The 11,780-nt window shown below is 40.7% G+C and overlaps 1 protein-coding gene across 1 annotated transcript in view; it reads left to right on the forward strand.

The window, feature by feature from the left end:
• Window positions 1-960: 960 nt before the first annotated feature.
• LOC144893153 (uncharacterized) overlaps window positions 961-11,780 on the forward strand; it is an 87,809-nt gene continuing 76,989 nt past the window's right edge. Inside the window, exon 1 of the mRNA XM_078782787.1 lies at window positions 961-1,034. The gene's annotated coding sequence lies outside the window, so the exon portion shown is untranslated. The remainder of the gene's footprint in view (window positions 1,035-11,780) is intronic.

Here is an 11,780-nt window from a genome sequence, read left to right on the forward strand (position 1 = left end):
AAATCAAAGAGACACACAAAACATATAATAAGGGTAGCGGTAGACAAGATGGGGAAGCATACCAACTGCCTTTAGAAGCCATTTTTCCCCGCAGAGCAGGGGTTGGCCTTTTTGGGGCACTGTGGTCCCCTTTTTGAAGCAATGTTTTATGGCCAGATGCCCTTCCTGCCACCAACCCTGTTGGTCGCCTCTTGCAACACACAGGGAATTACCAGTGAACTGGTACTCAATTTGCCGACCTCGGAAGGATGACAGGCTGAGTCAACTGTCAACCCGCCTGGTAGTTGACTTCAGTGATCGACTGGGATTCGAACCTAGAATCCGAGGATCCCAAGCCGGCACCCTAACCGCGAGGCCAACACCAGGCTATTGAAGGGGAAGCATACAAACACAACATTTGAGAGCAAGGACATCGGGGAATCTGTGGGAGGGCTTGGATGACTAGTCGATGTTTACAATGTAAAATTTATGTTGGCAAAGAAAATACCATCGTTTTTTTTTGTCCCCCCGTCACACCGCGGAGCGAAAGGGGGACTATGGTTTTCCCCTCCGTCCGTGTGTGCGTCCATCCGTGTGTGCGTGCGTGCGTCCGTGCGTGCATGCGTGCGTAAGCGAAGGACCGAATTCTAATTTGGTGTGTGGGTGCAACCCACGTCAAAATCCAAGATGGCCACCGCCATGTATGTCTGAACCTTGTGAGCGGAATATCTTGAAAAATAAACGAACTACTAACTTCTAATCTGGTGTGTGGGTGGATCTACGCATAAGGAAGAACCCTATTGAAAATTGGGTTCCCACGTCAAAATCCAAGATGGCCGCCGCCATGTATGTCTGAACCTTGTGAGCGAAATATCTTGAAAAAAAAGCGAACTACTAACTTCTAATCTGGTGTGTGAGTGTATCTATGCATAAGGAAGAACGCTATTGAAAATTGGGTTGCCACGTCAAAATCCAAAGATGGCCGCCGCCATTTATATCTGAACCTTGTGAGTGGAATATCTTGAAAAATAAGCGAAGTACCAACTTCTAATTAGGTGTGTGGGTGTATCTAGGCATAAGGAAGAACGCTATTGAAAATTGCGTGGCCACGTCAAAATCCAAGATGGCCGCCACCATATATATGTCTGAACCTTGTGAGCGGAATATCTTGAAAAATAAACGAACTGCTAACTTCTAATCTGGTGTGTGGGTGTACCTAGGCATAAGGAAGAACGCTATTGAAAATTGGGTCGCCAAGTCAAAATCCAAGATGGCCGCCTTGCGTCGTCCACTTTTTAAACTCGCATCACTTCATTGACGGGGGACCGAGGCATAACGCTTGTTTTCTTTCCTGTGACGTGTCGAGAGCTTATTGTTGCTGTTGTTGTTGTTGTTGCTGGGGTTCTAATTGTGAGTCGATTTTCGAAATGTGCACCCAATGGTCAGACAGCTGCCAGACCACACCCAGATTTGTCACTTGATTCCACCCACATAGTGCCAAGATCAAATGGTATAGCCACCATCTTGGTTTTCTGCTGAGCCTTACACATTGGGCCTATAGGCCTCTGCTGATTATAAACTGCCCAGGTTTGTTGTGTCAGATTTCCATTGCTTTTGTTTGGGTCAATTGTTATTGGCGATGAGGGATTTTAATGTGGAAGAGAAAGACGTCCAAGGCATTTTGAATCCCAGTCAATCCTTTATTCCACCCGCAACCAACCAAACCCACTCGTCTCACCTCTGGTTGCACCCGTTTACGGAAAGCCAACGATCAACCCGAGCTTAAGCATGTTTACATATTATAACATGAAAGGCAAAATGATGCCACTTGAAAACCTGAAAAGTCTAATCACATGTCGTCGAATAATAGTCAGGTTTAATCAATTCCATTAGAACGTACAGTATGTCAGGACGCATGGCATGTCAGACACATGGTAATCAAGCATTACATACTGTTGCGGATCCCGGGTCTGTCGACGTACTAATGGAGGGGGGGGCGGGGTTATGACCCCGTTTCCCCCTCAGACTCCGAATCCACAGGTCGCTGGCCACGACTAAACTCGTGGTCGACGGGTTGCGAAGCAACTTCAATCGCCAGTCTCCCAGGCACATGCCGAAGGGTTGCTGGACAATGAATCCCAAATACTTTCGAGACACGCGGCCAGAAAGACCGGGTGTTAAAGCCTCGCGTTCCCACACCTTATGGTGTGCCGAGTGGATCGCACAGTGTGGGTCGCGGTGTTATATTCCGTGATTGATGGGCCTGATTGACTAGTCGAATTCGGTTTCAGACGATGCTAGGCCAATGAAGGAAAAGACATTACTAACAGGTTTGAAAAGAACACAATGTACAGCCTTTTATTTACAAGGCAAAGAGACGAGAGACAGTCTTAACTTAGCAATTCTTACCTATCCTAATCCCAACAGGTGCCTTCACACACAGACGGGAATGAATTGCACAGGTTAATTCGTACCGATGTACGTGCCGATGCTGACTTGGGTCCGCCAGCTTCCGTGCGCAGCTCACGGCCGTTCAGGACGCGCAGCTTGAAGGTCCGCAAGAACAACGATCCAGCTCGGATGAATTGCAGCACAGGAAAGGCGAACCAGCACATCGGACAGCCAGCTTCGAGATGAACGCCGAGAGAGAGAACTCGTTTGATGATGGGCATGGATCTTTATTGGGTGGAAGTTCTTCTATTAGGTTCCACGCCTCCCATTGGCCGAGGTTGGTCACGTGTGGTCATTCAGCCCTGCCTCCCCCTAGGAAGGTTTGATTCCTCCTTCCCTCTTTCATTCGGGGAGGTTTTACAACCCACCATTGGTCGACTGCCGATGACGTGTCCACGACCCCTCATTGGTCGCTCGCTGGTGACGTAGGCTCGACCTGATTGGTCACCTGTTGGTTACATGGCCTGTTCTTATAGCCACGCCTTCCTGCACATGAAAACGTCTTCCCCCAACCACACGGAGGTTTGAAATCCTGCCTAACTCAACGCATATTGGTGTGGATTACTAAACATTGGGAGGGGAGCTAATCTTTACATTTAATGTAAAGAAATAACTAACTACTGCCGGCTACATGTTGTCATGCAATTAACTATAGGGGGTTTGCCTTTATTGCAAAACCGCAACAATACTTTACGTCATCAAGCGTCATGATACAAAAATTATTTAATAGCGCATTAAATGTGTTTCCCAATCGTGGTGTTCATCATTAAAGAGTGCTTTAATAAATGTGCGTTTCCCAATCGGCCGTAACTGCATTTTGTCGTAGGTTGTGATCGCAGTGCGGTCAGTCTTGTTTTTTATTACCTCCACCTCCAATGGTGGGAGGAGCTTATGTTTTCACCCGTCTGTCTGTTTGTCTGTACGCAGGATATCTCAAAAAATTGTGGCCAGATTCGGACAAAATTTACTGGGGAGGTTGGGTGTGTGACAAGGACAAAATGATTACATTTTGGTGAAGATACGGATCAGGATATGATAATGTTTTCAGAGATTCTTCACTATTGAGAGATAGGGCATATGCAAAAACTATATACAGTATAGTACAATATCTCAAAAAGTTAATTACGTATTCCAGACGAAATTTGGTGGACACATTGGGTGTGTGACAAGAACAAATTTATTTGACTTTGGTAAAGATCCAAATCTGAGTAATTTATAATTTTAAAGTGATTCTTCACCATTGAGAGATGGTGCCAAAAACTATATATAGCACGATATTTCAAAAACTTGTGGTCAAGTTCTTACCAAACTTGGTGGATGAGCTGGTTCGGTGACAAAAACAAGCTGATTAGATTTTGGTTTAGGTCAGGCTCCAGATGCGGCCTATCAACGGAATACAAAACTTAAACTTTTCAGCCTGGTGGCGACGTGTGCTCTACTGAGTGCCGTTCTAGTTATTTAATATATCATCACATGTTTAGATTGTATGAATCCTGAAATAAATTTTTTGTGTTTATGTAAAAGTCCACTATTATATGTATAAATGTTCCAAGTACGCCCACCTTCTTGTAGGGGTTGCACAGGTCTTTTTGAAGCAGCTGGACAGGTTTGACATTCAAATGAAGGTGGCCGAAATCTTGAATTTGTTGAGGGTGCTGGCAATAATCACCTACTATTCACACCATGGGATGTTTTGAGCAAGTTATTCATTGGAACTGATGAGATATTGGGAAATTTCTCATAATTGTAATATCCCTGCTTGTTGTACTCATAACCACTACTTTAGAATGACCACACAAAAATGCTGACCACACAACCACAGAAAGAAAAAACGCCAGGCTCATGAGGACTACTGCGGAATGAATGATTCAGTTGACAAAGAACACGACCACATGTTTTGCAGCTCAGGTGCAAACTGGCCGTACCAGTGGGTTTGCCTCTTGGGTTTGAGGCTTGCACATCATGTTCCTATTCTGGAACACACCAACAATCGCAATTGTTCGTAGAATGCAGTTTGTCCCAAGAGTAAATATGAACCAATAACTGGTCTTGGGGTGACACTGGGACTTGCACCTTTTAGAAACGACTCGCAAGCTTTTTTGGAAATTCTCTAGAATACCTCCCCCCCCCTCCCCCCCCCCCCCTCTGATTCTCACAGAAGGTAAATTTGACCTTGTCAAAACAACAGGCATCAACTCAACGTTGAACAATTTCACTAAAACAGGAGGATTCTGAAAACGATCATTAATTTCACACTATAGCCACTGCCAGAATTTCATTCTGTGGAGCATAAAATTAATGTCTCTGCAATCTGTGCTTCTCATGGTGGAAAGACATAGCAGAGGATGATGCACCCAAAGCATCACGATGCAAATATAATGTCACGGAGGAGTTTTTTTTTTTTTGAATGGCCAGGAGGTAATGGTGTGTTTGATGAGCAAGCGCTGGAAGCATGAAATTAATTTTGATGTAAATTTCTGCTTTCACGGTGGCCATGTTAAAATATAAAAGTGCACATCATAGTAATTAGAAAACAGCAGTTATCATGGCTGTTCTCCTGTCCTGGTCAATACTGCAGATGTGCCATTACAGCCGAGCAAAAGTGCCCAGAGTTAAATTATGATATCGTGTGACTTTTAATGAGTATCCCAGGGTCATTTTCGCAATGTATTCATTTGGTATTAATATTGCATCAGAAAATTTGAAATATATATGCAAAAAGAACAGCGCTGAAAAACTTTAATTGTTGTTGATATTATACTTATATAAAGTCTTCGCTCAAAGAAAAATAAACACTATTTTAAAAAGTTATTATTATCAATATTATTATTTTTATTACATTTTCTATTTAATTGATAGCATCTTCTTATTGTGGTGGTAATCACTATTTGAAACACAAATACATATGCAAATGTCCAATTAATTTTTAGGTTTACAATTTGCATTCATTAACTTAAGTAAGGAGGCAAATAATAATTTTATAAGGAACCATTCCTGAATTTCATAAGAGTTAGGAAACATATAATTGTACATATAATTGTCTTTGAAATTAAAAAATATATAATCAATATAATTTTCAATAAATATAATTTACACATAATTGTCGTAATTTTTTTCAAATACCATAAATATAATTTTCGATAAATATAATTTAAACATAATTGTCGTAATTTTTTAAAAATATAATGAATATAATTTTCGATAAATATAATTTAAACATAATTGTCGTAATTTTTTAAAAATATAATAAATATAATTTTCGATAAATATAATTTAAACATAATTGTCGTAATTTTTTAAAAATACCATAAATATAATTTTCGATAAATATAATTTAAACATAATTGTAATTTTTAAAAAATATAATAAATATAATTTTCGATAAATATAATTTACACATAATTGTCGTAATTTTTAAAAATATATAATAAAGATAATTTTCGATAAATAAAAGAAATATTATTTTCGATAAATATAATAAATATAATTCATCACATAGACATAGTTAGAATTGGCTTCCTTTTCACCTGAGTAGCACGTATCCAGTACATCCATACAAGTCTTTGTTCACCGTAGCCTTTGTCATCAAATAGACTCACAGAGTAGAATGGGAATCAATATCAATGATAAAAAACACAATGAAATACACGCATGCATGTCTCAAGGGCAAATCTGAAAATGTGTCGCAACCATTCCCAATGAAACAGTGACCTTGACAGGTTGTGGAGACACATAGTGCTTGTTTGAAATCAGCTTAATTTTTCATGAATGTAAAAGGTAATCTGTGAATTGAAGGCATTACATTTTCAAAGTTTCTCCAAATGGTTCGACAGCTGCGTAACTACAGAAACCAAGCCATTGCATAACTGGCCCATTTTTTAGACAAAAAGAAAGCACTTAGGTTAGCAGCCATATTGGAAATTAGGTTTTTACCATCTGTCGAAAAACGCTGCAGATGAAAATGTTGTTCACCATTCTGTTGGAGAGATGCATTTTCACAATGCACATTGCTTACACATATTGAAGGTGAATAATGGGGAAATTGGGGGGAAACTTCCTGACTGAATGTCAGTCATTTGTCATCTCCTGCAAAGGATGAAATTCAAAACCTGCAGGATCAGACCTGGCCTGCAGGAAGAGACATGGGTTATGTGAACGATGAGGAAAGGCTATGATTTGTGTTGGAAATGCTGACAGGTTTGTTGGCGTGACCTCTCTCAGTAAAGGCATGATAATGGAGGTGGGCGATTCAAAAATACAAGGCCCTTTGGGCTGCAATCTTATAAAAATGCCACTAAATTATACACAATAGCTTGTCTACAACTTTCTGGTTTTACTTTACAACACATGAGAGCATTCTTCTTCTTCTTTTTTTCCTTCCTAAAATATATACAAAATGTTTACATCCTTCATTTGTGCTAATCTATAATCTTAAAAACTGTCAATGCATCTTTTGTAAAAGCTTTTGTATACACACAATGCATTCGTGTTATATTGCGAATTGAAATAAATCATGGATTTTCTTTCCTCTTTTATCTTCAAACGTTTAGTGCAAGTCTTGAAAACAACTTGTGCAACAGAATGCTTATTTTTTTAAACTTTCTAGGAGTTTGAAAGATGCATCGGGTCGGTATTGTAGAAAGTCAGGTATAATTATCTCCATAAATAACAAGGAGCTGATACTTTGCCATGGCAACATAATTCAGCCAATCACAGCCATGATCTAATTAGGTTGAGATAATGTCATGAGGACTAGATACCTGCAATATGAAAGCTAAATGTTCAACGGATTTTAAACTATTGCGTACACAAAAAAGTACATGGACAGATGATCGGTTGGTCAGTCGGTGGTCGGGATGTCGGACAGTGCTCATTTTAATATACTCCATCTCCAACCTTGTCGGAGGGGCAGGGAACAATGCGATGATACTGGAAAATTGCATACTTTATTAAAGTTATTAGAAACTTGAAGATTATTCTCATCAAGGAAAAGAGTTTAGAGTGGCCACAAAGTCCCAATGCACAAAGTGTGTCCTCTGTTAATTGTTTATTTTCCAGCTACAGCTTCAGAAAGACGGACACCAGCGAGTACACGATAGAAGTGATGACAGAACTGATTACTTGTGTTTGAGTTCAGGCCCACGCGCGAGAAGGAGCAAGTTTTGAATACATAAGGCCAAGATTTTCGCAGAGGTTCGATAAGTCAGCTCCTACGCTCGACACGATGCGGGCATGGGAGAAGAAGGCTTTTTCAGCAGGGAATGTCCTTGATTTGACTTGATTTAGAGCAAGGCTCTTCTGCAGCAATTTCCCACCATTAAATCAAGACGAAGTGTATTTTTTTTGGTTGAGTGTGCTATTTACCTCAGCAATCGATCCAGGAATGTTTATTTTTGGTGCAAAAAAAAATCCTCATTTTTATGATGAAATTGAACAGCATCCTCCTCATGTCACAAACAGCATTGAACAGCATCCTCCTTATGTCATGATGTGGGCAGCAATTTCAGAAGATCACTTCACAGGGCCATATTTTTTCGATGCAAGTGTCAATCACACTGCTTATTACCTCCACCACCATAGGTGGATGGAGGTTATGTTTTCATCCCTGTCTGTCCGTTTGTCCGTTTGTGAACCAAATATCTCAAAAAGTCATGGACGGATTCAGACGATATTTGGCAGAGATGTAGCATATGCAACAAGGACGAAATGATTAGATTTTGGTGAAGATCCGGTTTCGGATTCGGCTACTAAAATTTTTAAAGTGATTCTTCACCATTGGGAGATTGGGTTAAAAACGATACATAGCAGGATATCTCAAAAAAGTTGTGGACTGATTTGGACGAAACTTGGTGGACCGTTTGGGTGTCTGACAAGGACAGATAGATTCGATTTTGGTGATGATCTGAATATGGATTCGGATATGAGAAATTTTTTTTTAAAGTGATACAGTGCATTCAGAAAGTATTCAGACCCCTTCACTTTTTTCACATTTTGTTATGTTGCAGCCTTATGCTGAAAGCGTTTAAATTCATTTTTTCCCTCATCAATCCACACAAAATACCCCATAATGACAAAGAGAAAACAGGATTTTAGAAATTTTGCAAATTTATTAAAAACAAAAAACTGTAATATCACATTTACATAAGTATTCATACCCTTTGCTATGACACTTGAAATTTAGCTCAGGTGCCTCCCATTTGTCTTGATCATCTTTGAGATGTTTATACACCTTGATTGGAGTCCACCTGTGGTAAATTCAATTGATTGGACATGATTTGGAAAGGCACACACCTGTCTATATAAGGTCTCACAGCTGACAATGCATATCAGAGCAAAAACCAAGCCATGAGGTCGAAGGAACTGCCTGCAGAGCTCAGAGACAGGATTGTGTCGAGGCACAGATCTGGGGAAGCCTACAAAAAAATCTATGCTGCATTGAAGGTTCCCAAGAGCACAGTGGCCTCCATAATTCTTAAATGGAAGAAGTTTGGAACAACCAGGACTCTTCCTAGAGCTGGCCGCCCGGCCAAACTGAGCAATCGGGGGAGAAGGGCCTTGGTAATAGAGGTGACCAAGAACCCCGTGGTCACTCTGTCTGAGCTTCAGAGATCCTGTGTGGAGATGGGAGAAACTTCCAGAAGGACAACCATCACTGCAACAATCCACCGATCTGGGCTTTATGGCAGAGTGGCCAGACGGAAGCCTTTCCTCAGTGAAAGACACATGAAATCCCACTTGGAGTTTGTAAAAAAAACACCTAAAGGACTCTCAGACTGTGAGAAACAAGATTCTGTGGTCTGATGAAACCAAGATTGAACTGTTTGGCCTCAATTCTAAGCGTCATGTCTGGAGGAAACAAAGCACCACTCATCACCTGCCCAATATCATCCCAACGGTGAAGCATGGTGGTGACAGCATCCTGCTGTGGGGGTGTTTTTCAGCAGCAGGGACTGGGGGGATGGTCAGGGTTGAGGGAATAATTAACGCAGCAAAGTACAGAGATATCAATGAAAACCTGAAACAGAGCGCTCAGGACCTCAGACTGGGCCGAAGGTTCACCTTCCAACAGGACAATGACCCTAAGAACACAGCCAAGACAACGCAGGAGTGGCTTAGGGACAACTCTGTGAAGGTCCTTGAGTGGCCCAGCCAGAGCCCTGACTTGAACCCAATCGAACATCTCTGGAGAGACTTAAAAATGGCTGTCCACCGACGGTCCCCATCCAACCTGACAGAGCTTGAGAGGATCTGCAGAGAAGATTGGCAGAAAATCCCCAAATCCAGGTGTGCAAAGCTTGTCGCGTCATACCCAAGAAGACTCGAGGCTGTAATCGCTGCCAAAGGTGCTTCAACTAAGTACTGAGTGAAGGGTCTGAATACTTATGTCAATGTGATATTTCAGTTTTTTCTTTTTAATAAATTTGCAAAACTTTCTAAAATCCTGTTTTCTCTTTGTCATTATGGGATATTGAGTGGAGATTGATGAGGGAAAAAATGAATTTAAACGATTTCAGCACAAGGCTGCAACATAACAAAATGTGAAAAAAGTGATGGGGTCTGAATACTTTCTGAATGCACTGTACTTCACCATTGGGAGATAGGTACAAAAACGATACATAGCAGGATATCTCAAAAAGGTATGGATGGATTTGGACGAAACTTGTTGGACAGGTTGTATGTGTGACAAGGAAGATTTCGATTCAATTTTGGTGAAAATCCGGATCCAGCTGGCATATATTTTTAAATGATTCTTCACCATTGAGTGATATGGCCAACCAGGCGGAGGTTTGCTCTCTACTGAGTGCCGTTCTAGTTTGAACATGCTTCAAACGTGGTTTGTTCCACAACTGCATGAGAGAGGTGTCGAGGCAACAGCTATCCTGCAACAAGATGGTATACCAGCACATTATGCTCTCGCAGTTAGAGAATGTATCGACGACAAATTCAGTGGATGATGGATTGGACGTGGATCTGAGATAGCGGGGCCTCCTCGAAGTCTGGGCTTAACATGTGACAACTCGATTTAGGGCATTGGGGAAGAGGAAATTTCTCATCTCCACCTAACAACAGTTGAAGACCTCAAAACAGCTGCCAGGGCCTGCTTTTATGAGCTCCAACCCTCAACATGGAACACGATGTCAAGAAGAACATGGAGAAAAATCAAATTTGTCTGGAAAATGGAGGGGAGCATACAGATAAATTATAATATATTGCGTGCATCGGGCCGTTGTGGCCACTCTGTACATCTCTGTGTTACCTCCACCACCAAAGGTGTACAGAGCTTATGTTTTCACCACTGGCCGTTTGTCTGTGAACAGGATATCTCAAAAAGTTGTGGACGCAATCGGTCCAAACTTGGTGGACAGGTAGGGGATGTGACAAGGAAGAATTGATTAAATTTTGGGGAAGATCAGAAGATCCAATTTTTCAAGTATATTGGTTAGTCTTGTGTGTTATTCTGTCTGTTTGTCAATCGCTTACAGGTCATAATTTTAAACCAATCTGCATGAAACTTCACAAAATGGTAGAGTTGATCATTTGCAATAAGCCTATCGATTTTGAGGTCAAAAGGTCAATAGTTAAAGGTCAACAACTTTGTTGAATTACTAAAATCATCAATTTTCATCCGATTGACTTGATATTTGAAGAGGGTTTGTACACCAGGTCTGCAAATTTAACCACCAATTATTTTGAGGTCAACATAGGCCAAAAGTTAAAAATAGGCCGAATCTCTAAAATTGTCAATTTGCATCCGATTGACTTGAAATTTGAAGAGGATTTGCATGTCCGCTCACTGAATTCAACCACCAATTATTTTTGGGGTCAACATAGGCCAAACGGTAAACATAGGCCTAAGGTCAGCAATTTCAGTGTAATTTCTAAAATCCTCCATTTTAATCTGATTGACTTGAAATTTGAACAGGATTTACCTATTTGGTCTTTGAGTTCCACTGCCAATTATTTTTAAGGTTAAATTCTTTTTGGGATTTCGCATCTTTCTTGTTTGTTTGTCTGTTTGTTTGTGTGTATGATATCTCAAAAAGTTGTGGATGGATTTGGATGAAACCTGGTAGACAGGTTGGTTGCGTGACAAGAACTAATTGGTTCCATTTTTGTGAAGATCCAAATCTTGATCCGAAAAGAGAATTTTTCATTTTAAAAGTGTTTCTTCACCATTGAGAGATGGGGCCAAAAACGATGTGTAGCATGTTATCTCAAAAAGTTGTGAATGAGTTATGACAAAACTAAGTGGATGAGTTGGTTAGTTGACAAAAATAAGCTGATTATATTTTGGATCCTTTAATCCGCATCACATACCCAACCTCTCCACCAAATTTCGTCCGAATCCA

The sequence above is a fragment of the Myxine glutinosa genome, chromosome 8 (assembly GCF_964187855.1).
Source record: "Myxine glutinosa chromosome 8, kmMyxGlut1.1, whole genome shotgun sequence".
In the NCBI taxonomy this organism is placed as follows: Eukaryota; Metazoa; Chordata; class Myxini; order Myxiniformes; family Myxinidae; genus Myxine; species Myxine glutinosa.